Source organism: Ctenocephalides felis, unplaced genomic scaffold (assembly GCF_003426905.1).
Source record: "Ctenocephalides felis isolate EL2017-DRISC unplaced genomic scaffold, ASM342690v1 CF-g0.4_SCAFFOLD_00845, whole genome shotgun sequence".
Taxonomy (NCBI): Eukaryota; Metazoa; Arthropoda; class Insecta; order Siphonaptera; family Pulicidae; genus Ctenocephalides; species Ctenocephalides felis.
The window spans coordinates 77,366,315-77,391,860 of NW_020536999.1; the positions used below are offsets into that span (position 1 = coordinate 77,366,315).

Consider the following 25,546-nt stretch of genomic DNA (forward strand, 5'->3'; position numbering starts at 1 on the left):
CTTTACTCTACCTATATATGGTGCTCTACCTTTACCTTTACTCTACCTATATCTGGAGCTCTACCTTTACCTTTACTCCACCTATATCTGGTGCTCTACCTTTACCTTTACTCTACCTATATCTGGTGCTCTACCTTTACCTTTACTCTACCTATATATGGTGCTCTCCCTTTACCTTTACTCTACCCATATCTGGTGCTCTACCTTTACCTTTACTCTACCTATATCTGGTGCTCTACCTTTATCTTTACTCTACCTATATCTGGTGCTCTACCTTTACCATTACTCTACCTATATCTGGTGCTCTACGTTTATCTTTACTCTACCTATATCTGGTGCTCTACCTTTACCTTTACTCTACCTATATATGGTGCTCTACCTTTATCTCTACTCTACCTACCTACGATTTGGTGGTTTATTGATTGTCGGTGCAATCTCATGATGAATCTTACAGTGATGTCATCAATATTGCTGCAAATGATATTTATTTTTGTAGGTTCCGAGGCCGCCGGTTCGATCCCGGCCGGAATCATCTAATAAAATCCTCGACATATATTCAAAACCAATAAAGGGTTTTGGTGGTTTATTGATTGTCGGCGCAATCTCATGATGTCCTCAATATTGCTGCAAATGGGTTTTATTTTTGTAAGTTCCGTGGTGTAGTGGTTATCACATCTGCTTTACACGCAGAAGGCCGCCGGTTCGATCCCGACCGGAATCATCTAATGAAGTTTTGGTGATTTATTGATTGTCGGCGCAATCTCATGATGAATCTTACATCGATGTCCTCAATATTGCTGCAAATGCGTTTTATTTTTGTAGGTTGCGTGGTGTAGTGGTTATCACATTTGCTTAACACGCAGAAGGCCGCCGATTCGATCCCGGCCGGAATCATATAATGAAATCCTCTATACTTATTCAAATCCAACAAAGGCTTTTGGTGGTTTATTGACTGTCGGTGCAATCTCACGATGAATCGTACATCGAAGTCTTCAATATTTATTCTAAGCTTTTATTAAATATTGGCGATGCGTGCTGCAAATGCGTTTTATTTTTGTAGGTTCCGTGGTGTAGTGGTTGTCACATATGCTTTACACGCGGAAGGCCGCCGGTTCGATCCCGGCCGGAATCATCTAATGAAATCCTCTAAATTTATTCACAACGAATAAAGGGTTTTGGTGGTTTATTGATTGTCGGTGCAATCTCATGATGAATCTTACAGTGATGTTCTCAATATTGCTGCAAATGAGATTTATTTTTGTAGGTTCCATGGTATAGGCCGCATGTTCGATCCCGGCCGGAATCATATAATGAAATACTCTATATTTATTAAAATCCAATAAAGGCTTTTGGTGGTTTATTGACTGTCAGTGCAATCTCACGATGAATCATACATCGAAGTCTTCAATATTTTTTCTAAGCTTTTATTAAATATTAGCGACGCCTGCTGCAAATGCGTTTTATTTTTGTATGTTCCGTAGTGTAGTGGTTATCACATCTGCTTTACACGCAGAAGGCCGCCAGTTCGATCCCCGCCGGAATCATATAATGAAATCCTCTATATTAGTTCAAAACCAATGAAAATTTTTGGTGGTTTATTGACTGTCGGTGCAATCTCACGATCAATCATACATCGAAGTCTTCAATATTTATTCTAAGCTTTTATTAAATATTGGCGATGCGTGCTACAAATGCGTTTTATTTTTGTAGGTTCCGTGGTGTAGTAGTTATCACATCTGCTTTACACGCAGAAGGCCGCCAGTTCGATCCCGGCCGGAATCATATAATGAAATCCTCTATATTAGTTCAAAACCAGTGAAAGTTTTTGGTGGTTTATTGACTGTCGGTGCAATCTCACGATGAATCATACATCGAAGTCTTCAATATTTATTTTGAGCTTTTATTAAATATTGGCGATGCGTGCTACAAATGCGTTTTATTTTTGTAGGTTCGATAGAGTATTGGTTATCACATCTGTTTTACACGCAGAAGGCCGCCGGTTTGATCCCGGCCGGAATCATCTCATGAAATCCTTTACATTTATTCAAAACCAATAAAGGGTTTTGGTGGTCTATTGGCTGTCGGTGCAATATCACGATGAATCATACATCGAAGTCTTCAATATTTATTCTAAGCTTTTATTAAATAATGGCGATGCCTGCTGCAAATGCGTTTTATTTTTGTACGTTTTGTGGTGTAGTGGTTATCACATCTGCTTAACACGCAGAAGGCCGCCGATTCGATCCCGGCCGGAATCATCTAATGAAATCCTCTATATTTATCAAAACGAATAAAGGGTTTTTGTGGTTTATTGATTGTCGGTGCAATCTCATGATGAATCTTACAGTAATGTCCTCAATATTGCTGCAAATGAGATTTATTTTTGTAGGTTCCAAGGCCGCCGGTTCGATTCCGGCCGGAATCATCTAATAAAATCCTCTACATATATTCAAAACCAATAAAGGGTTTTGGTGTTTTTTTTATTGTCGGTGCAATCTCATGATGTCCTCAATATTGCTGTAAATGGGTTTTATTTTTGTTGGTTCCGTGGCGTAGTGGTTATCACATCTGCTTTACACGCAGAAGGCCGCCGGTTCGATTCCGGCCGGAATCATCTAATGAAATCCTCTATATTTATTCAAAACCAATGAAGGCTTTTGGTGGTTTATTGACTGTCGGTGCAATCTCACGATGAATGATACATCGAAGTCTTCAATATTTATTTTAAGCTTTTATTAAATATTGGCGATGCGTGCTGCAAATGCGTTTTATTTTTGTAGGTTCCGTGGTGTAGTGGTTATCACATATGCTTTACACGCAGAAGGCCGCAGGTTTGATCCCGGCCGGAATCATATAATGAAATCCTCTATATTAGTTCAAAACCAATGAAGATTTTTGGTGGTTTATTGACTGTCGGTGCAATCCCACGATGAATCATACACCGAAGTTCTTAATATTTATTCTAAGCCTTTATTAAAAATTGGCGATGCGTGCTGCAAATGCGTTTTGTTTTTTTAGGTTACGTGGTGTAGTGGTTATCACATCTGCTTCACACGCAGAAGGCCGCCGGTTCGAACCCGGCCAGAATCGTATAATGAAGTCCTCTATATTAGTTCAAAACCAATGAAGATTTTTGGTGGTTTATTGACTGTCGGTGCAATCTCACGATGAATTATACACCGAAGTCTTTAATATTTATTCTAAGCCTTTATTAAATATTAGCGATGCGTGCTGCAAATGCGTTTTGTTTTTGTAGGTTCCGTGGTGTAGTGGTTATCACATATGCTTCACACGCAGAAGGCCGCCGGTTCGATCCCAGCCGGAAACATCTAATGAAGTCCTCTATATTTATCAAAACAAATAAAGGGTTTTGGTGGTTTATTGATTGTCGGTGCAATCTTATAATGTCCTCAATATTGCTACAAATAGCATTTATTTTTGTAGGTTCCGTGGTGTAGCGGTTATCACATCTGCTTCACACGCAGAAGGCCGCTGGTTCGATCCCGGCCGGAATCATATAATGAAATCCTCTATATTACTTCAAAACCAATAAAGATTTTTGGTGGTTTATTGACTGTCGGTGCAATCTCACGATGAATCTTACACCGAAGTTTAATATTTATTCTAAGCCCTTATTGAATATTGGCGATGCGTGCTGAAAATGCGTTTTATTTTTGTAGGTTTTGTGGTGTAGTGGTTATTACATCTGATTTACACGCAGAAGGCCGCCGGTTCGGTCCTGGCCGGAATCATCTAATAAAACCCTCTATATTTATTCAAATCCAATGAAGGCTTTTGGTGGTTTATTGACTGTCGGTGCAATCTCACAATGAATCATATATCGAAGTCTTCAATATTTATTCTAAGCTTTTATTAAATATTGGTGATGCCTGCTGCAAATGCGTTTTGTTTTTGTAGGTTTCGTGGTGTAGTGGTTATCACATCTGCTTCACACGCAGAAGGCCGCCGGTTCGATCCCGGCCGGAATCATATAATGAAATACTCTATATTAGTTCAAAACCAATGAAGATTTTTAGTGGTTTATTGACTGTCGGTGCAATCTCACGATGAATCATACACCGAAGTCTTTAATATTTATTCTAAGCCTTTATTAAATATTGGCGATGCGTGCTGCAAATGGGTTTCGATTTTTTAGGTTCCGTGGTGTAGTGGTTATCACATCTGCTTCACACGCAGAAGGCCGCCGGTTCGATTCCGGCCGGAATCATATAATGAAATCCTCTATATTAGTTCAAAACCAATGAAGATTTTGGTGGTTTATTGACTGTCGGTTTATTTACCTATATATCGTGCCTTATATTTACATTTACCTTTACCTATATATGGTGCTTTACCTATACATTGTGCCTTACATTTACCTTTAATTTACCTCTACCTATATATGGTGCTTTACCTATATATTGTGCCTTACATTTACCTTTAATTTACCTCTACCTATATATGGTGCTTTACCTATATATTGTGCCTTACATTTACCTTTAATTTACCTCTACCTATATATGGTGCTTTACCTATATATCGTGCCTTACATTTACATTTACCTCTACCTATATATGATGCTTTACCTATATATTGTGCCTTACATTTACCTTTAATTTACCTCTACCTATATATGGTGCTTTACCTATATATCGTGCCTTACATTTACCTTTACCTCTACCTATATATGGTGCTTTACCTATACATTGTACCTTACATTTACCTTTAATTTACCTCTACCTATATATGGTGCTTTACCTATACATTGTGCTTTACATTTACCTTCAATTTACCTCTACCTATATACGGTGCTTCACCTATATATCGTGCCTTACATTTACCTTTACCTCTACCTATATATGGCGCTTAACCTATATATTGTGCCTTGCATTTACCTTTAATTTACATCTACCTATATATGGTGCTTTACCTATATATTGTGCCTTCCATTTACCTTTAATTTACCTCTACCTATATATGGTGCTTTACCTATATATTGTGCCTCACATTTACCTTTAATTTACCTCTACCTATATATGGTACTTTACCTATATATTGTGCCTTACATTTACTTTTAATTTACCTCTACCTATATATGGTGCTTTACCTATATATTGTGCCTTACATTTACCTTTAATTTACCTCTACCTATATATGGTGCTTTACCTATATATTGTGCCTTACATTTACATTTACCCTTACCTATATATGGTGCTTTACCTATATATTGTGCCTTACATTTACCTTTAATTTACCTCTACTTATATATGGTGCTTTACCTATATATTGTGCCTTACATTTACCTTTAATTTACCTCTACCTATATATGGTGTTTTACCTATATATTGTGCCTTACATTTACCTTTAATTTACCTCTACCTATATATGGTGCTTTACCTATATACCGTGCCTTACATTTACATTTACCTCTACCTATATATGGTGCTTTACCTATATATTGTGCCTTACATTTACATTTACCCTTACCTATATATGGTGCTTTACCTATATATTGTGCCTTACATTTACCTTTAATTTACCTCTACTTATATATGGTGCTTTACCTATATATTGTGCCTTACATTTACCTTTAATTTACCTCTACCTATATATGGTGTTTTACCTATATATTGTGCCTTACATTTACCTTTAATTTACCTCTACCTATATATGGTGCTTTACCTATATATCGTGCCTTACATTTACATTTACCTCTACCTATATATGGTGCTTTACCTATATATTGTGCCTTACTTTTACCTTTAATTTACCTCTACCCATATATGGTGCTTTACCTATATATTGTGCCTTACATTTACCTTTAATTTACCTCTACCTATATATGGTGCTTTACCTTGAAATGTGATGGCGTGGTTGTTGACTTGGTTGCTTCTGGGTCCTTCTAGCGATGTAGGGGTAATCCTAGCAACCCAAGATCAACTCGTCCACAGATATATGATAAGCGGGGTACTGGTTTGAGAAGTCTCCTCGGAACGGGGGTGGTTTCCTAGAGGTGTTAGCTGGAAGACTTGGCGTAAATAAAATACAAGCTCTTCCATAATTATAACCACTTTATTGAACAATACTAACAATATGACATTCACTGTCTAATAAACTAGAGTCACTTACAGTGTCTAGGATTTTACTAACTTTTACAAGAATTATTCGCATATTATATACTATAATATCTGGGTCATTAATAATAAAACAAGGTGTTTTTGTAATGTACTGTTTATGGACTAAATAAATTTTATAACAAACTTACTGTTGCTGTCGCAATTGAAACAATTTTTGTTTACAATTGCGCAGGACAGTTGATGCTTCCCCTAAAAAGTCTGACAGTCCCATGGCAGACATTAAAAAAAAAATTTATTATTATTATGGTCTGTTCCTCCGTTTGAAAAATTTTGTCGTCCTCGATAAAATCAATTTAAGTGCCACCTTGGTTTATTACTAATGCCCTTCTGAATAAATATAAGTTATTAAAATGTTAATAATATTAGTTTTAGTATAATAATATTATATATACATATTCTGATGATTATGTAGTAATTAAAATTTCATAACACAAATTCTATATATTATAATATATCAAATTTCATTAGGTGTCAAATTCTGCATTTCTCTAGCCTCGGTGTTACTTTTCTGTTGAGTTGTGCGCTTTGTTATTATGCAAGCTACGAGCAATACCACTACAACTATTGATATTATAATTAAAATGTATACATATTTAGAGTTGCTACTAGTGTGTGGTATTGCTGCTTCTTGTTCTCTTTTAAATTGTTCTATATTTCTTGCAAACTGCTTTAACAGCTCATCATTATTGATACTATTCGAAAATCTGTAATACTTTGGAACTGTGTCAAGTGAAATGTTTCCGATTTTCAGTTCAATCCCAGATACATTTATTTTATTCATAAAATTATGTGTAACTATATTTTGAAATTTAGATTTAGCTCGAAGCGTAATTTCATGGTTAACTAACTTACATCCATCCGCAAGGCTTATCAGTCCTGTTCCTAATATCTCAGTAATATTTCTCGTATTTCTACAAGAAATACTAATGATTTCTCTTCCAGGACTGACAAATCCCCACGTATTTTCAGAGTGTAAGTTGAAAAATAAAGTATGATTAAGTTTTAAAAATTCTGTATTGCAACCATCTGGGATTTGCCCCTTTGAAAGAAACATTTCACTTTCACAATTTTTTCCATCTCTTAAATTAAATATGGGTTTGTTGATTTCCCAAATGAACTTATTATTATCAACAATGATGAGCTGATTAACTTCATTATCGTTCAGCGTTACATATTGAGTCAAATCTTTATTGATCATTATTCGCGACGACTTCTGTTCGATAAATAAATAATTATTTGAACCGACGTGTTTCGGAATTGCGGTTGCCTGATATAGATCAAACCCATTTTCCGAAACAAGTGGTAATTTGATCTTGAAATTTAATTTATTATTAAAAATATAAATATTAATCTTTGCAATATTATAAATTTGGAGGAAATTCTTATTTAAAATACTAGAAGGAAATCTTAATGAATTTTCTAAATTTGGCGTGATTTTAAAGATTTGACTCTTTAATTGTCGTAAAGACATGACGTATGGGTGCATCTTACCATGCAAAGCTGAAACGATAATTTCAGTTAATTTATTCTGATAGATTATAAAATTTTCTATATGATAATTGAAAATTATAAACATTTTCTCTATCTCCATCACTATATTAGCAATCTGCAACTCCTGTTGTTTTGTTAATAGTTTCAAAAATTTTATCAAAAGTGATTTCGATACTTTCAGTAATTTTATTCAACTGTTTTGTCAAATTATCTAAGGCTTTAAATTCCGACTTGTAAATTGCTACTTGTTGCTTATTTAAATTAATTAAATGATTTTGATTTTCTTGTAAAATTGAAATCTGTTGATCATAATACATAGCGTCGGACTCTGTCAAAGTACCAAAAAGTTGTTTAAAGACTGATCCAATAGTGTTTAAAAGTGCGCGCTTGCTTCTTGTGCTGTCGCTTTCTTCTATTAAATCAATAATTATTTCATTTTGTGAATTTGTACTTCTAAGTACATTATTGGATGAGTCTAGGAAAGGCTTGCAGATTTCTTCATATAGTGATGTGTTGCATCTATTACTAAAAATATCATAAGTTGTTAAAATTCTCTTTAGATTCAACTTATAATCAAATAAATTATGTGAAATTATTAATTCAAAATAATCTCCGCACAACTCAACATCACCTAGTCTCTCGTAATATATTCCGGGGCTATCAATGTATGTTATATTGAAGGGGAGAGCCGTTTCGCCCGGAACCACGAATGCCGTGAGAAATGCCAGAGATATTGCCAGAATTTTCGAATTCATCCTGTTGGGAAATGGGTTTTGTATTTGCAAATTCTATTAAAATTTAAATATTGAATTTTTTCAAATTATTATTATGAATAGTTATTATTTTACCCTTTACGTCTATCATTGAATTTACACCCTCTTGTTCTATTACCTTAAAAGGCCCCTTATAAATGGGCATAAGCTTTTTGCACTTGCCTTTGTAAGGTGTTTTATCCTTCATAAGAACCAAATCTCCAACAGAAAAATTTGCTTCATTAACAAATTTATCAAAATTTTCTTTATTCTTTTCTTTAGATTTAATTAAATTTTCGCGAGCAATCGAATTTATCTGTTGAAGCTTGTTTTTAAATTCATGTAAAAAAATTTCATAAGTGTTTTGAGGCTTTGGTTCTTTGTTTACAAATGAAGGTAAATCCACCTTACGCCCATACACGAGTTCAAAAGGAGAAAATTTAGTTGAACAATGTGGAGAGGTGTTATGTACAAATACCGCGTATTTAACCCATTGGTCCCAGGTTGTTTCATCCTTGCTAATGTATGACCGGATGAAGTTCAAAAACATATGATGGCATTTTTCCAATGAGGCGTTAGATTCCGGATGATACATGGAAATATTAATTTTGTCAATTTTCAATAATTTGCATGTATCTTTGAATAAAGTGCTCATAAAATTGGTTCCTTGATCAGTCAGCACAGCTTCCGGAATTCCAAATCTTAAAACTACTTCGTCTACGAATGCCTTAGCAACTGTTTTCGCCTCCTGATTAGGAATAGGAATAGCGCCAGCGAACTTTGTTAGATCGTCTATAAACGTCAGCATATATTTGTTTCCATCATTAGAGACCGGGTATGGCCCACAAATATCCAGACAGATGCGTTCGAATGGGTACACCAAAGTAGTAGTCACTAGGAGTGGCTCTCTTGTATTTCTCGATGATTTACTAACTTGGCATACCTCACACTTGTTAATAAAATTTTCCACATCTTTTTTCATGTTTGGCCATAGATATGCTTCTCTTATTTTTGTATGTTTTAACTATTCCTAGATGTCCTCCTATAATGTGATTGTTGTGATATTTCTCTAAAATCCTGTTGATTTCATCTTTTGATAAATTGACCTTAATAAAATTATTATACATTTTAATTTTTACATTTTTATCTTTAAATATAAAACGCAATATTAATAATATTTCTTCGGATTTTAATGCCTTGTAATCTTCTAATTTGGTTGGATTGGAAATATTAAATTCCTTGATATCCTTCTGTTCGGCGTAATTTAGTAATGTTTCAATGCAGCTGAAAAAGTCCTTTAGTTTTACTGGCTCATTTTGTTTATTTGTTATAAGATAGATATAATGACAACCATTTTCTGTAGTGTGTACTGCTGAGTGTACTTCGGCGTTTTCGGTAAAGTCATTTCTTCTTTTTGGTGTAAAAATGACTCTTGGAGTGCCCTTGGAAGATTGGTTGATGTTATCGTCAGAGGTTGTAACGTTGTTGTTGATAATTGATCCATTGTTTTTGATATCGACGAATTTGTCATATGCATTTCTCAATAATAATACAATCTTTTCTTCGATATTGCAATCTCCGTATTTAGTGTCGTACCTTGATAAGCAATCTGCGACGACGTTCGCCTTTCCAAGTTTGTACTTGACGTCGAACTCGTACTCATCCATAGCGAGCTTCCAACGTATGTGTCTGGCCGTGGGATCCTTACAGTTATACAGATATGTCAATGGCTGATGGTCAGTATAGATAATAAACTTCTGTCCATATAAATAAGGCCGAAACTGTCTAACACTCCATATGATAGCTAATAACTCCTTATCTATTATGGCATAGTTCAGTTCCGCCTTGTTGAGCTTTCTGGAAGCAAAAGCCACTGGCATCTCTCCTGCTCGACCGTCTTGAGCCAGAACCGCTCCTATGGCTTCACCGCTGGCATCCGTCGTCAAGATAAACGGTTTATCAAAATCCGGGTATTGCAATATTGGCGCCTTTATTATAGCTTCTTTTAAAAGATTGAATGCTCTATCTTCCTTTTCACTCCAATTCCATGCCTTATCCTTCCTCAGCAGTAATGTTAGTGGATTAGCAATCCTTGCAAACTCCTTAATAAATTTCCTATAGTAGCTTACCAAACCTAAGAACATTTTAACTTCTTTAGGATTTATTGGTGCTCTAAAGTTTTTTACTGCTTCCACTTTATCAGGATCTGGAGTAACGCCTTTTTCTGAAATCACATGCCCCAAATAGGTCAGCTCCCGCCTTAGGAACTCACATTTTATTGGCTGGAGTTTCAGGTTGTGGTTACGTAGCTGCTCGAATACATCTCGTAACCTAGAATTGTGCTCCTGGAGTGTCTTACCGTAAACGATAATGTCGTCCATATACACTAATCCTTTAAAACCTTCGACTCCTGCCAATACCATGTTCGTTAACCTTTGCAGGGTGCTTGGTGCATTCTTAAGTCCAAAAGGCATTCTCTTGTATTGAAACTTCCTTCCGATAGCTGAAAACGCTGTCTTAGCTCGGTCTTCTTTATTCAGTTCCACTTGGTGAAAACCACTTGCTAGGTCGAGGGTTGTGAAAAACCTCAATTGGCCTAAGTGGTCCAAAATCTCAGCTATATTAGGCAACGGGTAAGTGTCGCTGACCGTAATTTCGTTTAGTTTCCTAAAGTCCACACAGACGCGCCACCTCCTATTGCCGTCTATATCCTGTTTTTTTGGAACCACTAGTAGAGGGAAGTTCCATGGGCTATCTGAAGTTTCTATTATATCATTTCTCAGCATCTCTTCTATTTGTTTCTTAATTTCAGCATGCTGTGCCTGAGGGAGTCTATATTGCTTTATAAAAATAGGTTTATTACTTGTAGTTATGATCGAGTGTTTTATGGACTCTGTAAAAGATAATTTGTCTTCCTCAAGATAGAATAAATCATAAAAGTCCTCACAAATTTTTAAAATAGAATTTCTTTCATCATTTTCCATATGACTTGTTCTTATACTTTCTTTTACTCTTTTAATTCGATCAAAATTACACTTTATATTATTAGAATTTATATTCAAAATATTATATTCGGAAATAGGATTCAAATTGGGAGAGATTAGATTATTATTAACATTAACGTCATAATTATTTGTATTCAAAACTTTAATTAATATTTTACCGTTAATGGGTTTAACTAAGCAATTAGCTATATAGACTCCTTCTAGGATTTCAGCAGCCTTACAGAAGAGATCCTCTGCCTTATCTGTAGTAAACGAAACTGCCTTTTCGGTCCTAGCTGGAATCAAATGATTAACAGGAACATCTATAAGACCATTATTTTCTTCTTCAGAAGTTTTAATATTATGTGTGGGATTTTTACCCATTTTATCATTGTGAGAATCTAAGTCTCTATTCATATCCGTGTCTCTATCAGTTGCGTTATCGCAGGGCCCAAAATCTGATAGTTTAACCTTTAACGCACGAACAGAATTTAATTTGTGATTTTCATCCATTGTACCATTGAGGCTTCTTGAAATGTTACTTGGAGAATTGTGTTCTGATTCCATCAATTCCCTTGTAGTCTGGTCTGGTATCCTGTTATATTTATCAATATTCGGATCTAACTCTCTATTAATAATTCGTTGATTTCTCTTCCTATTCCGATTCTGTTTGAAATTTGATAGCGCAGTGTGTTTGTCACCGCACACCATTGCCGCGTGCTCTTGACCGTCAACCTTGCGATGTGTTGTTTTTGCGGATTCAGCATTTCGCGTCTCTTGGTTATTGTTTGAACAAAAATTAATACGAATCAGTTGATTATTGACATTGATAGAAAGTGTGTTGTTTGAAAAATCTATAATGCCAATAAATTTTAAAAGAAAATCTAAACCGATTATACCATCAGTTTCAATGCCAGTGTCACCGGAAATAACAGTGAACTTGTGCTCGAGATTGATATCGTCAAATTTTAAATTTAACGGTATCGAACCCAATGTGTGCACGTATTCTCCTGAAATTCCGCGCAATCTTGGCATATCATTCGTGTTAATATAATCAGGTGAGCAAAAATTATATTTTATTAAAGAAATATCGCTTGCTGAATCTACAATAAAAACACACTGTGTACCATTTAAGTTTAATATAACCTTATTACTCTCATTAATCCTTTTGCTTGACAATCCAAAACTTCTATATACCCGAGTGCAGGAGTGATCGCTCGAACACTCGGCATTATTCAGTTTTTTTGGCTTTTATTCTGACCGGACTGTCTGTGATCTTCGGAGCGTCTTGGCTGAGGGGTAGGAGGTCGTGGTACAGACTCACTGCGTCAAGGTGGTTCGCCGACGTTCTCCATTGTTTGACGAGACTTATGGTCGACCTTAAATATAATCCTCCGTCTACAATTAGAGTATTGATGTCCCGAAATCTTGCATCTTTTGCAAAATGGTGTTCCGGTCCCTTTCGCTGTAGAATTAGTTGTCAGTGATTTTGTATTTCCACCGTAGTGATGTCCACTCCTACATAGGTTTTGTTCCTCTTTAATAGCCATCAGTACAGCATCCTCTAGATCAGCATGTCTGGCCGCTTTAATTAATATTCTAAGCTCTGGCCTAAGGCCATTAATGAATACCGTCAAAGCTAGCTGATTGTGAGCGGATTGTAATGAGCGCAATGATGCTTTATCATCTGTTTTTGATTGGTCACACATTAACCCAAGGATTTTTTCGATTTTCTCTGAATATTTTCTAACAGATTCGCCTGGCAATTGTCTTATATTGGCAAGTTTTAGTTGTAATTCCGGTATAGAACGACGTTCCCCAAATTTTGAAATTAATAAGTCTTTAACTTCATCCCATAACAAGTTTTCTGTATTTCTAATATAATTAAAAGCAGACCCCTCTAATTTAGTTAAGGCTATTTTTAAAAGTTGTGAAGCTGTTGCAGAATTTGAACCTTTTCTTAACGTATCTACTGTATAAATAAACTTATTTAATTCTGATGGTTTCCCATCAAATTTAGGAATTAAATTTATAGCTGAATTTATTGCTACAGGGTCAATTCTTGTGTCTTCTTCCTCTAATCTAAACTCATCTATTTGTGTTGCGAACGTGGATCTTCTGGGAGAATGCGCCATTGTTTTCAGAGAGAAAAGAAAAAAAATCACTTACTTGGGGAGTAAAATCCTAGTAGTATTGTCCAAATAGCTCCGGTTGGTTTGGCTGCCACCTGTATCCTTTTGAGTACTTCGTGCGTCCGGGGTGGAATATGGCCCTTTAGCACTTCACTGTCTCAGGAAATCTCACCGCTGTTACCATGAAATGTGACGGCGTGGTTGTTGACTTGGTTGCTTCTGGGTTCTTCTAGCGATGTAGGGGTAATCCTAGCAACACAAGATCAACTCGTCCACAGATATATGATAAGCGGGGTACTGGTTTGAGAAGTCTCCTCGGAACGGGGGTGGTTTCCTGGAGGTGTTAGCTGGAAGACTTGGCGTGAATAAAATACAAGCTCTTCCGCAATTATAACCACTTTATTGAACAATACTAACAATATGACATTCACTATCTAATAAACTAGAGTCACTTACAATGTCTAGGATTTTACTAACTTTTACAAGAATTATTCGCATATTATATACTATAATATCTGGGTCATTAATAATAAAACAAGGTGTTTTTGTAATGTACTGTTTATGGACTAAATAAATTTTATAACAAACTTACTGTTGCTGTCGCAATTGAAACAATTTTTGTTTACAATTGCGCGGGACAGTTAAACCTATATATTCTGCCTTACATTTACCTTTAATTTACCTCTACCTATATATGGAGCTTTACCTATATATTGTGCCTTACATTTACCTTTAATTTACCTCTACCGATATATGGTTCTTTACCTATATATTGTGCCTTACATTTACCTTTAATTTACCTCTACTTATATATGTTTACCTTTTTTCCCTCTACTATACCTATATCTGGTGCCCTACCTTTACCTTTAATCTACCTATATCTGGTGCTCTACCTTTACCTTTACTCTACCTATATCTGGTGCTCTAACTTTACCTTTACTCTACCTATATATGGTGCTCTACCTTTATCTTTACTCTACCTATATCTGGTGCTCTACCTTTACCTTTACTCTACCTATATCTGGTGCTCTACCTTTACCTTTACTCTACCTATATCTGGTGCTCTACCTTCACCTTAACTCTACCTATATCTGGTGCTCTACCTTTACCTTTACTCTACCTATATCTGGTGCTCTACCTTTACCTTTACTCTACCTATATATGGTGCTCTACCTTTACCTTTACTCTACCTATATCTGGAGCTCTACCTTTACCTTTACTCTACCTATATCTGGTGCTCTACCTTTACCTTTACTCTACCTATATATGGTGCTCTACCTTTATCTTTACTCTACTTATATCTGGTGCTCTACCTTTACCTTTACTCTACCTATATCTGGTGCTCTACCTTTACCTTTACTCTACCTATATCTGGTACTCTACCTTTACCTTTACTCTACCTATATATGGTGCTCTACCATTATCTTTACTCTACCTATATATGGTGCTCTACCTTTACCTTTACTATACCTATATCTGGTGCTCTACCTTTATCTTTACTCTACCTATATATGGTGCTCTCCCTTTACCTTTACTCTACCTATATCTGGTGCTCTACCTTTATCTTTACTCTACCTATATCTGGTGCTCTACCTTTACCTTTACTCTACCTATATCTGGTGCTCTACGTTTATCTTTACTCTACCTATATCTGGTGCTCTACCTTTACCTTTACTCTACCTATATATGGTGTTCTACCTTTACCTTTACTCTACCTATATCTGGTGCTCTACCTTTACCTTTACTCTACCTATATCTGGTGCTCTACCTTTACCTTTACTCTACCTATATCTGGTGCTCTACCTTCACCTTTACTCTACCTATATATGGTGCTCTACCTTTATCTTTACTCTACCTACCTACGATTTGGTGGTTTATTGATTGTCGGTGCAATCTCATGATGAATCTTACAGTGATGTCATCAATATTGCTGCAAATGAGATTTATTTTTGTAGGTTCCGAGGCCGCCGGTTCGATCCCGGCCGGAATCATCTAATAAAATCCTCGACATATATTCAAAACCAATAAAGGGTTTTGGTGGTTTATTGATTGTCGGCGCAATCTCATGATGTCCTCAATATTGCTGCAAATGGGTTTTGTTTTTGTAAGTTCCGTGGTGTAGTGGTTATCACATCTGCTTTACACGCAGAAGGCCGCCGGTTCGATCCCGGCCGGAATCATCTAATGAAGTTTTGGTGATTTATTGATTGTCGGCGCAATCTCATGATGAATCTTACATCGATGTCCTCAATATTGCTGCAAATGCGTTTTATTTTTGTAGGTTGCGTGGTGTAGTGGTTATCACATCTGCTTAACACGCAGAAGGCCGCCGATTCGATCCCGGCCGAAATCATATAATGAAATCCTCTATACTTATTCAAATCCAACAAAGGCTTTTGGTGGTTTATTGACTGTCGGTGCAATCTCACGATGAATCATACATCAAAGTCTTCAATATTTATTCTAAGCTTTTATTAAATATTGGCGATGCGTGCTGCAAATGCGTTTTATTTTTGTAGGTTCCGTGGTGTAGTGGTTGTCACATCTGCTTTACACGCAGAAGGCCGCCAGTTCGATCCCGGCCGGAATCATATAATGAAATCATCTATGTTAGTTCAAAACCAGTGAAAGTTTTTGGTGGTTTATTGACTGTCGGTGCAATCTCACGATGAATTATGCACCGAAGTCTTTAATATTTATTCTAAGCCTTTATTGAATATTGGCGATGCGTGCTACAAATGCGTTTTATTTTTGCAGGTTCGATAGAGTATTGGTTATCACATCTGTTTTACACGCAGAAGGCCGCCGGTTTGATCCCGGCCGGAATCATCTCATGAAATCCTCTACATTTATTCAAAACCAATAAAGGGTTTTGGTGGTCTATTGATTTCGATGAATCATACATCGAAGTCTTCAATATTTATTCTAAGCTTTTATTAAATAATGGCGATGCCTGCTGCAAATGCGTTTTATTTTTGTACGTTTCGTGGTGTAGTGGTTATCACATCTGCTTAACACGCAGAAGGCCGCCGATTCGATCCCGTCCGGAATCATCTAATGAAATCCTCTATATTTATCAAAACGAATAAAGGGTTTTTGTGGTTTATTGATTGTCGGTGCAATCTCATGATGAATCTTACAGTAATGTCCTCAATATTGCTGCAAATGAGATTTATTTTTGTAGGTTCCAAGGCCGCCGGTTCGATCCCGGCCGGAATCATCTAATAAAATCCTCTACATATATTCAAAACCAATAAAGGGTTTTGGTGGTTTTTTGATTGTCGGTGCAATCTCATGATGCCCTCAATATTGCTGCAAATGGGTTTTATTTTTGTTGGTTCCGTGGCGTAGTGGTTATCACATCTGCTTTACACGCAGAAGGCCGCCGGTTCGATCCCGGCCGGAATCATCTAATGAAATCCTCTATATTTATTCAAAACCAATGAAGGCTTTTGGTGGTTTACTGACTGTCGGTGCAATCTCACGATGAATCATACATCGAAGTCTTCAATATTTATTCTAAGCTTTTATTAAATATTGGCGATGCGTGCTGCAAATGCGTTTTACTTTTGTATGTTTCGTGGTGTAGTGGTTATCACATCTGCTTAACACGCAGAAGGCCGCCGGTTCGATCCCGGCCGGAATTATATAATGAAATCCTCTATATTAGTTCAAAACCAATGAAGATTTTTGGTGGTTTATTGACTGTCGGTACAATCTCACGATGAATCATACGCCGAAGTTTTTAATATTTATTCTAAGCCTTTATTAAATATTGGCGATGCGTGCTGCAAATGCATTTTATTTTTGTAGGTTCCGTGGTGTAGTGGTTATCACATCTGCTTTACACGCAGAAGGCCGCCGGTTCAATCCCGGCCGGAATCATATAATGAAATCCTCTATATTAGTTCAAAACCAATGAAGATTTTTGGTGGTTTATTGACTGTCGGTGCAATCCCACGATGAATCATACACCGAAGTTTTTAATATTTATTCTAAGCCTTTATTAAATATTGGCGATGCGTGCTGCAAATGGGTTTTGTTTTTTTAGGTTACGTGGTGTAGTGGTTATCACATCTGCTTCACACGCAGAAGGCCGCCGGTTCGATCCCGGCCAGAATCATATAATGAAATCCTCTATATTAGTTCAAAACCAATGAAGATTTTTGGTGGTTTATTGACTGTCGGTGCAATCTCACGATGAATTATACACCGAAGTCTTTAATATTTATTCTAAGCCTTTATTAAATATTAGCGATGCGTGCTGCAAATACGTTTTGTTTTTGTAGGTTCCGTGGTGTAGTGGTTATCACATATGCTTCACACGCAGAAGGCCGCCGCCGGTTCGATCCCAGCCGGAATCATCTAATAAAGTCCTCTATATTTATCAAAACGAATAAAGGGTTTTGGTGGTTTATTGATTGTCGGTGCAATCTCATAATGTCCTCAATATTGCTACAAATAGGATTTATTTTTGTAGGTTCCGTGGTGTAGCGGTTATCACATCCGCTTCACACGCAGAAGGCCGCTGGTTCGATCCCGGCCGGAATCATATAATGAAATCCTCTATATTACTTCAAAACCAATAAAGATTTTTGGTGGTTTATTGACTGTCGGTGCAATCTCACGATGAATCTTACACCAAAGTTTAATATTTATTCTAAGCCTTTATTGAATATTGGCGATGCGTGCTGAAAATGCGTTATATTTTTGTAGGTTTTGTGGTGTAGTGGTTATTACATCTGATTTACACGCAGAAGGCCGCCGGTTCGGTCCTGGCCGGAATCATCTAATAAAATCCTCTATATTTATTCAAATCCAATGAAGGCTTTTGGTGGTTTATTGACTGTCGGTGCAATCTCACAATGAATCATATATCGAAGTCTTCAATATTTATTCTAAGCTTTTATTAAATATTGGTGATGCCTGCTGCAAATGCGTTTTGTTTTGGAATCACGTAATAAAGTCCTCTATATTTATCAAAACGAATAAAGGGTTTTGGTGGTTTATTGATTGTCGGTGCAATCTCATGATGAATCTTACATCGATGTCCTTAATATTGCTGCAAATGCGTTTTATTTTTGTAGCTTTGTGGTGTAGTAGTTATCACATCTACTTAACACGCAGAAGGCCGCCGATTTGATACCGGCCGGAATCATCTAATGAAATCCTCTACATTTATTCAAAACCAATAAAGGGTTTTGGTGTTTATTGACTGCCGGTGCAATCTCACGATGAATCATACATCGAAGTCTTCAATTTTTATTCTAAGCTTTTATTAAATATTGGCGATGCGTGCTGCTAATGCGTTTTATTTTTGTGGATTCCGTGGTGTTGTGGTTATCTCATCTGCTTAAACCGCAGAAGGCCGCCGGTTCAATCCCGACCGGAATCATCTAATGCAATCCTCTATATTTATTCAAATCCAATGAAGGCTTTTGGTGGTTTATTGACTGTCGGTGCAATCTCACGATGAATCATACATCGAAGTCTTCAATATTTATTCTAAGCATTTATTGAATATTAGCGATGCGTGCTGCAAATGCGTTTTATTTTTGCAGGTTCCGTGGTGTAGTGGTTATCACATCTGCTTAACACGCAGAAATCCTCTATGTTCATTCAAATCCAATGAAGGCTTTTAGTGGTTTATTGACTGTCGGTGCAATCTTACGATGAATCATACATCAAAGTCTTCAATATTTATTGAGCTTTTATTAAATATTGGCGATGCGTGCTACAAATGCGTTTTATTTGTGTAGGTTTCGTGGTGTAGTGGTTATCACATCTGCCTGACAGGCAGAAGGCCGCCGGTTCGATCCCGGCCGGAATCATCTAATGAAATCCTCTACATTTATTCAAATCCAATAAAGGTTTTTGGTGGTTTATTGACTGTCGGTACAGCGTACGTACGATGAATCACACTTCAAAGTCTTCAATATTTATTCTAAGCTTTTATTAAATATTGGCGATGCCTGCTGCAAATGCGTTTTATTTTTGTATGTTCCGTGGTGTAGTGGTTATTACATCTGCTTTACGCGCAGAAGGCCGCCTGTTCGGTCCCGGCCGGAATCATCTAATAAAATCCTCTAAATTTATCAGAACGAATAAAGGGTCTTGGTGCTTTATTGATTGTCGGTGCAATCTCATGATGAATCTTACATCGATGTCCTCAATATTGCTGCAAATGCGTTTTATTTTTGTAGGTTTCGTGTTGTAGTGGTTATCACATCTGCTTAACACGCAGAACGCCGCCGATTCGATCCCGGCCGGAATCATCTAATGAAATCCTATATATTTATTCAAAGCCAATAAAGGGTTTTGGTGGTTTATTGATTGTCGGTGCAATCCCATGATAAATCATACATCAAAGTTCTCAAAATTTATTCTAAGCTTTTATCAAATATTGGCGATGCGTGCTACAAATGCGTTTTATTTTTGTAGGTTCCGTGGTGTAGTGGTTCTGGCATCTGCTTCGCACGCAGAAGGTCGCCGGTTCGATCCCGGCCGGAATCATGTAGTGAAATCCTCTGTATTTATTCAAAACCAATGAAGGGTTTTGGTGGTTTATTGATTGTCGATGCAATCCCATGATGAATCATGATATTTATTTTAAACTTTTATTAAATATTGGCGATGCGTGCTGCAAATGCGTTTTATTTTTGCATATTTATCAAAACGAATAAAGGAATTTGGTGGTTTATTGATTGTCGGTGCAATCTCATGATGAATCTTACATCGATGTCCTCAATATTGCTGCAAATGCGTTTTATTTTTGTAGGTTTCGTGGTGTAGTGGTTATCACATCTGCTTCACACGCAGGAGGCCACCGATTCGATCCCGGCCGAAATCATATAATGAAATCCTCTATATTAATTCAAAACCAATGAAGATTTTTGGTGGTTTATTGACTGTCGGTGCAGTCTCACGATGAATTATGCACCAAAGTCTTTATTATTTATTCTAAGCCTTTATTAAATATTGGCGATGCGTGCGGCAAATGCGTTTTGTTTTTGTAGGTTCCGTGGTGTGGTGGTTATCACATCTGCTTTACACGCAGAAGGCCGACGGTTCGATCCCAGCCGGAATCATCTAATGAAATCCTCTACATTTATTCACAACGAATAAAGGGTTTTGGTGGTTTATTGATTGTCGGTGCAATCTCATGATGAATCTTACAGTGATGTTCTCAATATTGCTGCAAATGAGATTTATTTTTGTAGGTTCCATGGTGTAGGCCGCATGTTCGATCCCGGCCGGAATCATATAATGAAATCCTCTATATTTATTCAAATCCAATAAAGGCTTTTGGTGGTTTATTGACTGTCGGTGCAATCTCACGATGAATCATACCTCGAAGTCTTCAATATTTATTCTAAGCTTTTATTAAATATTAGCGACGCCTGCTGCAAATGCGTTTTATTTTTGTATGTTCCGTAGTGTAGTGGTTATCACATCTGCTTTAAACGCGGAAGGCCGCCAGTTTGATCCCCGCCGGAATCATATAATGAAATCCTCTATATTAGTTCAAAACCAATGAAAATTTTTGGTGGTTTATTGACTGTCGGTGCAATCTCACGATCAATCATACATCGAAGTCTTCAATATTTATTCTAAGCTTTTATTAAATATTGGCGATGCGTGCTACAAATGCGTTTTATTTTTGTAGGTTCCGTGGTGTAATAGTTATCACATCTGCTTTACACGCAGAAGGCCGCCAGTTCGATCCCGGCCGGAATCATATAATGAAATCCTCTATATTAGTTCAAAACTAGTAAAAGTTTTTGGTGGTTTATTGACTGTCGGTGCAATCTCACGATGAATTATGCACCGAAGTCTTTAATATTTATTCTAAGCCTTTATTAAATATTGGCGATGCGTGCTGCAAGTGCGTTTTATTTTTGTACGTTTCGTGGTGTAGTGGTTATCACATCTGCTTAACACACAGAAGGCCGCCGATTTGATCCCGGCCGGAATCATCTAATGAAATCCTCTATATTTATCAAAACGAATAAAGGGTTTTTGTGGTTTATTGATTGTCGGTGCAATCTCATGATGAATCTTACAGTAATGTCCTCAATATTGCTGCAAATGAGATTTATTTTTGTAGGTTCCAAGGCCGCCGGTTCGATCCCGGCCGGAATCATCTAATAAAATCCTCTACATATATTCAAAACCAATAAAGGGTTTTGGTGGTTTTTTGATTGTCGGTGCAATCTCATGATGTCCTCAATATTGCTGCAAATGGGTTTTATTTTTGTTGGTTCCGTGGCGTAGTGGTTTTCACATCTGCTTTACACGCAGAAGGCCGCCGGTTCGATCCCGGCCGGAATCATCTAATGAAATCCTCTATATTTATTCAAAACCAATGAAGGCTTTTGGTGGTTTATTGACTGTCGGTGCAATCTCACGATGAATCATACATCGAAGTCTTCAATATTTATTCTAAGCTTTTATTAAATATTGGCGATGCGTGCTGCAAATGCGTTTTATTTTTGTATGTTTCGTGGTGTAGTGGTTATCACATCTGCTTAACACGCAGAAGGCCGCCGGTTCGATCCCGGACGGAATTATATAATGAAAACCTCTATATTAGTTCAAAACCAATGAAGATTTTTGGTGGTTTATTGACTGTCGGTACAATCTCACGATGAATCATACGCCGAAGTCTTTAATATTTATTCTAAGCCTTTATTAAATATTGGCGATGCGTGCTGCAAATGCGTTTTATTTTTGTAGGTTCCGTGGTGTAGTGGTTATCACATCTGCTTTACACGCAGAAGGCCGCCGGTTCAATCCCGGCCGGAATCATATAATGAAATCCTCTATATTAGTTCAAAACCAATGAAGATTTTTGGTGGTTTATTGACTGTCGGTGCAATCCTACGATGAATCATACACCGAAAATTTTAATATTTATTCTAAGCCTTTATTAAATATTGGCGATGCGTGCTGCAAATGCGTTTTGTTTTTTTAGGTTACGTGGTGTAGTGGTTATCACATCTGCTTCACACGCAGAAGGCCGCCGGTTCGATCCCGGCCAGAATCATATAATGAAATCCTCTATATTAGTTCAAAACCAATGAAGATTTTTGGTGGTTTATTGACTGTTGGTGCAATCTCACGATGAATTATACACCGAAGTCTTTAATATTAATTCTAAGCCTTTATTAAATATTAGCGATGCGTGCTGCAAATGCGTTTTGTTTTTGTAGGTTCCGTGGTGTAGTGGTTATCACATATGCTTCACACGCAGAAGGCCGCCGCCGGTTCGATCCCAGCCGGAATCATCTAATGAAGTCCTCTATATTTATCAAAACGAATAAAGGGTTTTGGTGGTTTATTGATTGTCGGTGCAATCTCATAATGTCCTCAATATTGCTACAAATAGGATTTATTTTTGTAGGTTCCGTGGTGTAGCGGTTATCACATCCGCTTCACACGCAGAAGGCCGCTGGTTCGATCCCGGCCGGAATCATATAATGAAATCCTCTATATTACTTCAAAACCAATAAAGATTTTGGTGGTTTATTGACTGTCGGTGCAATCTCACGATGAATCTTACACCAAAGTTTTAATATTTATTCTAAGCCTTTATTGAATATTGGCGATGCGTGCTGAAAATGCGTTTTATTTTTGTAGGTTTTGTGGTGTAGTGGTTATTACATCTGATTTACACGCAGAAGGCCGCCGGTTCGGTCCTGGCCGGAATCATCTAGTAAAATCCTCTATATTTATTCAAATCCAATGAAGGCTTTTGGTGGTTTATTGACTGCCGGTGCAATCTCACAATGAATCATATATCGAAGTCTTCAATATTTATTCTAAGCTTTTATTAAATATTGGTGATGCCTGCTGCAAATGCGTTTTGTTTTTGTAGGTTTCGTGGTGTAGTGGTTATCACATCTGCTTCACACGCAGAAGGCCGCCGGTTCGATCCCGGCCGGAATCATATAATGAAATACTCTATATTAGTTCAAAACCATGAAGATTTTTGGTGGTTTATTGACTGTCGGTGCAATCTCACGATGAATCATACACCGAAGTCTTTAAAAATTATTCTAAGCCTTATTAAATATTGGCGATGCGTGCTGCAATGCGTTTTATTTTTGTATGTCCGTGGTGTAGTGGTTATCACATCTGCTTTACCGCGCAGAAGGCCGCGTTCGGTCCCGGCCGGAATCATCTAATAAAATCCTCTAAATTTATCAAACGAATAAAGGGTCTTGGTGCTTTATTGATTGTCGGTGCAATCTCATGATGAATCTTACATCGATGTCCTCAATATTGCTGCAAATGCGATTTATTTTTGTAGGTTTCGTGTTGTAGTGGTTAATCACATCTGCTTAACCACGCAGAACGCCGCCGATTCGATCCCGGCCGGAATCATCTAATGAAATCCTATATATTTATTCAAAGCCAATAAAGGGTTTTGATGTTTATTGATTGTCGGTGCAATCCCATGATAATCATACATCAAAGTTCTCAATTTTATTCTAAGCTTTTATCAAATATTGGCGATGCGTGCTACAAATGCGTTTTTAATTTTGTAGGTTCCGTGGTGTAGTGGTTCCGGCATCTGCTTCGCAACGCAGAAGGTCGCCGGTTCGATCCGGCCGGAATCATGTAGTGAAATCCTCTGTATTTATTCAAAACCAATGAAGGGTTTTGGTGGTTTATTGATTGTCGATGCAATCCCATGATGAATCATAATATTTATTTTAAACTTTTATTAAATATTGGCGATGCGTGCTGCAAATGCGTTTTATTTTTGCATATTTATCCAAACGAATAAAGGATTTTGGTGGTTTATTGATTGTCGGTGCAATCTCATGATGAATCTTACATCGATGTCCTCAATATTGCTGCAAATGCGTTTTATTTTTGTAGGTTTCGTGGTGTAGTGGTTATCACGTCTGCTTCACACGCAGGAGGCCACCGATTCGATCCCGGCCGAAATCATATAATGAAATCCTCTATATTAGTTCAAAACCAATGAAGATTTTTGGTGGTTTATTGACTGTCGGTGCAATCTCACGATGAATTATGCACCGAAGTCTTTATTATTTATTCTAAGCCTTTATTAAATATTGGCGATGCGTGCTGCAAATGCGTTTTGTTTTTGTAGGTTCCGTGGTGTGGTGGTTATCACATCTGCTTTACACGCAGAAGACCGACGGTTCGATCCCAGCCGGAATCATCTAATGAAGTTTTGGTGATTTATTGATTGTCGGCGCAATCTCATGATGAATCTTACATCGATGTCCTCAATATTGCTGCAAATGGTGTTTATTTTTGTAGGTTGCGTGGTGTAGTGGTTATCACATCTGCTCAACACGCAGAAGGCCGCCGATTCGATCCCGGCCGGAATCATCTAATGAAATCCTCTACATTTATTCACAACGAATAAAGGGTTTTGGTGGTTTATTGATTGTCGGTGCAATCTCATGATGAATCTTACAGTGGTGTTCTCAATATTGCTGCAAATGAGATTTATTTTTGTAGGTTCCATGGTGTAGGCCGCATGTTCGATCCCGGCTGGAATCATATAATGAAATCCTCTATATTTATTCAAATCCAATAAAGGCTTTTGGTGGTTTATTGACTGTCGGTGCAATCTCACGATGAATCATACATCGAAGTCTTCAATATTTATTCTAAACTTTTATTAAATATTAGCGACGCCTGCTGCAAATGCGTTTTATTTTTGTTGTTTGTCGAGTGTTAGTGGTTTATCACATCTGCTTTACACGCAGAAGGCCGCCAGTTCGATCCCCGCCGGAATCATATAATGAAATTCTCTATATTAGTTCAAAACCAATGAAAATTTTTGGTGGTTTATTGACTGTCGGTGCAATCTCACGATGAATCATACATCAAGGTCTTCAATATTTATTCTGAGCTTTTATTAAATATTGGCGATGCGTGCTACAAATGCGTTTTATTTTTGTAGGTTCGGTGGAGTATTGGTTATCACATCTGCTTAACACGCAGAAGGCCGCCGGTTCGATCCAGGCCGGAATCATCTAATGAAATCCTCTACATATATTCAA

At 37.1% G+C, this 25,546-nt stretch overlaps 38 non-coding genes across 38 annotated transcripts; all 38 read left to right on the plus strand.

The window, feature by feature from the left end:
- Nucleotides 1–648: 648 nt before the first annotated feature.
- On the plus strand, nt 649–721 carry Trnav-uac. Its single transcript has one exon. It is a non-coding gene; the product is annotated as a tRNA-Val (tRNA).
- A 100-nt stretch (nt 722–821) lies between these two features.
- Trnav-aac lies at nt 822–894 on the plus strand. Its single transcript has one exon. It is a non-coding gene; the product is annotated as a tRNA-Val (tRNA).
- A 165-nt stretch (nt 895–1,059) lies between these two features.
- Nucleotides 1,060–1,132, plus strand: Trnav-uac. The gene has a single exon. It is a non-coding gene; the product is annotated as a tRNA-Val (tRNA).
- Nucleotides 1,133–1,471: 339 nt separating this feature from the next.
- On the plus strand, nt 1,472–1,544 carry Trnav-uac. Its single transcript has one exon. It is a non-coding gene; the product is annotated as a tRNA-Val (tRNA).
- A 165-nt stretch (nt 1,545–1,709) lies between these two features.
- Nucleotides 1,710–1,782, plus strand: Trnav-uac. Its single transcript has one exon. It is a non-coding gene; the product is annotated as a tRNA-Val (tRNA).
- Nucleotides 1,783–2,185: 403 nt separating this feature from the next.
- On the plus strand, nt 2,186–2,258 carry Trnav-aac. Its single transcript has one exon. It is a non-coding gene; the product is annotated as a tRNA-Val (tRNA).
- A 283-nt stretch (nt 2,259–2,541) lies between these two features.
- On the plus strand, nt 2,542–2,614 carry Trnav-uac. Its single transcript has one exon. It is a non-coding gene; the product is annotated as a tRNA-Val (tRNA).
- A 165-nt stretch (nt 2,615–2,779) lies between these two features.
- On the plus strand, nt 2,780–2,852 carry Trnav-uac. Its single transcript has one exon. It is a non-coding gene; the product is annotated as a tRNA-Val (tRNA).
- A 165-nt stretch (nt 2,853–3,017) lies between these two features.
- On the plus strand, nt 3,018–3,090 carry Trnav-cac. Its single transcript has one exon. It is a non-coding gene; the product is annotated as a tRNA-Val (tRNA).
- A 165-nt stretch (nt 3,091–3,255) lies between these two features.
- Nucleotides 3,256–3,328, plus strand: Trnav-cac. The gene has a single exon. It is a non-coding gene; the product is annotated as a tRNA-Val (tRNA).
- Nucleotides 3,329–3,443: 115 nt separating this feature from the next.
- On the plus strand, nt 3,444–3,516 carry Trnav-cac. Its single transcript has one exon. It is a non-coding gene; the product is annotated as a tRNA-Val (tRNA).
- Nucleotides 3,517–3,917: 401 nt separating this feature from the next.
- On the plus strand, nt 3,918–3,990 carry Trnav-cac. Its single transcript has one exon. It is a non-coding gene; the product is annotated as a tRNA-Val (tRNA).
- Nucleotides 3,991–4,155: 165 nt separating this feature from the next.
- On the plus strand, nt 4,156–4,228 carry Trnav-cac. The gene has a single exon. It is a non-coding gene; the product is annotated as a tRNA-Val (tRNA).
- Nucleotides 4,229–15,603: 11,375 nt separating this feature from the next.
- Nucleotides 15,604–15,676, plus strand: Trnav-uac. The gene has a single exon. It is a non-coding gene; the product is annotated as a tRNA-Val (tRNA).
- Nucleotides 15,677–15,776: 100 nt separating this feature from the next.
- On the plus strand, nt 15,777–15,849 carry Trnav-aac. The gene has a single exon. It is a non-coding gene; the product is annotated as a tRNA-Val (tRNA).
- A 165-nt stretch (nt 15,850–16,014) lies between these two features.
- Trnav-uac lies at nt 16,015–16,087 on the plus strand. Its single transcript has one exon. It is a non-coding gene; the product is annotated as a tRNA-Val (tRNA).
- Nucleotides 16,088–16,832: 745 nt separating this feature from the next.
- Trnav-uac lies at nt 16,833–16,905 on the plus strand. The gene has a single exon. It is a non-coding gene; the product is annotated as a tRNA-Val (tRNA).
- Nucleotides 16,906–17,070: 165 nt separating this feature from the next.
- On the plus strand, nt 17,071–17,143 carry Trnav-aac. The gene has a single exon. It is a non-coding gene; the product is annotated as a tRNA-Val (tRNA).
- A 165-nt stretch (nt 17,144–17,308) lies between these two features.
- On the plus strand, nt 17,309–17,381 carry Trnav-uac. The gene has a single exon. It is a non-coding gene; the product is annotated as a tRNA-Val (tRNA).
- A 165-nt stretch (nt 17,382–17,546) lies between these two features.
- Trnav-cac lies at nt 17,547–17,619 on the plus strand. Its single transcript has one exon. It is a non-coding gene; the product is annotated as a tRNA-Val (tRNA).
- A 165-nt stretch (nt 17,620–17,784) lies between these two features.
- Nucleotides 17,785–17,860, plus strand: Trnav-cac. The gene has a single exon. It is a non-coding gene; the product is annotated as a tRNA-Val (tRNA).
- Nucleotides 17,861–17,975: 115 nt separating this feature from the next.
- Nucleotides 17,976–18,048, plus strand: Trnav-cac. The gene has a single exon. It is a non-coding gene; the product is annotated as a tRNA-Val (tRNA).
- A 1,206-nt stretch (nt 18,049–19,254) lies between these two features.
- On the plus strand, nt 19,255–19,327 carry Trnav-gac. Its single transcript has one exon. It is a non-coding gene; the product is annotated as a tRNA-Val (tRNA).
- A 371-nt stretch (nt 19,328–19,698) lies between these two features.
- Nucleotides 19,699–19,771, plus strand: Trnav-aac. The gene has a single exon. It is a non-coding gene; the product is annotated as a tRNA-Val (tRNA).
- A 165-nt stretch (nt 19,772–19,936) lies between these two features.
- Nucleotides 19,937–20,009, plus strand: Trnaa-cgc. Its single transcript has one exon. It is a non-coding gene; the product is annotated as a tRNA-Ala (tRNA).
- A 264-nt stretch (nt 20,010–20,273) lies between these two features.
- On the plus strand, nt 20,274–20,346 carry Trnav-cac. The gene has a single exon. It is a non-coding gene; the product is annotated as a tRNA-Val (tRNA).
- Nucleotides 20,347–20,511: 165 nt separating this feature from the next.
- Nucleotides 20,512–20,584, plus strand: Trnav-uac. The gene has a single exon. It is a non-coding gene; the product is annotated as a tRNA-Val (tRNA).
- Nucleotides 20,585–21,161: 577 nt separating this feature from the next.
- Nucleotides 21,162–21,234, plus strand: Trnav-uac. Its single transcript has one exon. It is a non-coding gene; the product is annotated as a tRNA-Val (tRNA).
- Nucleotides 21,235–21,755: 521 nt separating this feature from the next.
- On the plus strand, nt 21,756–21,828 carry Trnav-uac. Its single transcript has one exon. It is a non-coding gene; the product is annotated as a tRNA-Val (tRNA).
- Nucleotides 21,829–21,993: 165 nt separating this feature from the next.
- Trnav-aac lies at nt 21,994–22,066 on the plus strand. The gene has a single exon. It is a non-coding gene; the product is annotated as a tRNA-Val (tRNA).
- A 165-nt stretch (nt 22,067–22,231) lies between these two features.
- Trnav-uac lies at nt 22,232–22,304 on the plus strand. Its single transcript has one exon. It is a non-coding gene; the product is annotated as a tRNA-Val (tRNA).
- Nucleotides 22,305–22,469: 165 nt separating this feature from the next.
- Trnav-cac lies at nt 22,470–22,542 on the plus strand. Its single transcript has one exon. It is a non-coding gene; the product is annotated as a tRNA-Val (tRNA).
- A 165-nt stretch (nt 22,543–22,707) lies between these two features.
- Nucleotides 22,708–22,783, plus strand: Trnav-cac. Its single transcript has one exon. It is a non-coding gene; the product is annotated as a tRNA-Val (tRNA).
- A 115-nt stretch (nt 22,784–22,898) lies between these two features.
- On the plus strand, nt 22,899–22,971 carry Trnav-cac. Its single transcript has one exon. It is a non-coding gene; the product is annotated as a tRNA-Val (tRNA).
- A 401-nt stretch (nt 22,972–23,372) lies between these two features.
- Nucleotides 23,373–23,445, plus strand: Trnav-cac. Its single transcript has one exon. It is a non-coding gene; the product is annotated as a tRNA-Val (tRNA).
- Nucleotides 23,446–24,382: 937 nt separating this feature from the next.
- Nucleotides 24,383–24,455, plus strand: Trnav-cac. Its single transcript has one exon. It is a non-coding gene; the product is annotated as a tRNA-Val (tRNA).
- A 165-nt stretch (nt 24,456–24,620) lies between these two features.
- Nucleotides 24,621–24,693, plus strand: Trnav-uac. The gene has a single exon. It is a non-coding gene; the product is annotated as a tRNA-Val (tRNA).
- Nucleotides 24,694–24,793: 100 nt separating this feature from the next.
- On the plus strand, nt 24,794–24,866 carry Trnav-aac. The gene has a single exon. It is a non-coding gene; the product is annotated as a tRNA-Val (tRNA).
- Nucleotides 24,867–25,546: the final 680 nt, after the last annotated feature.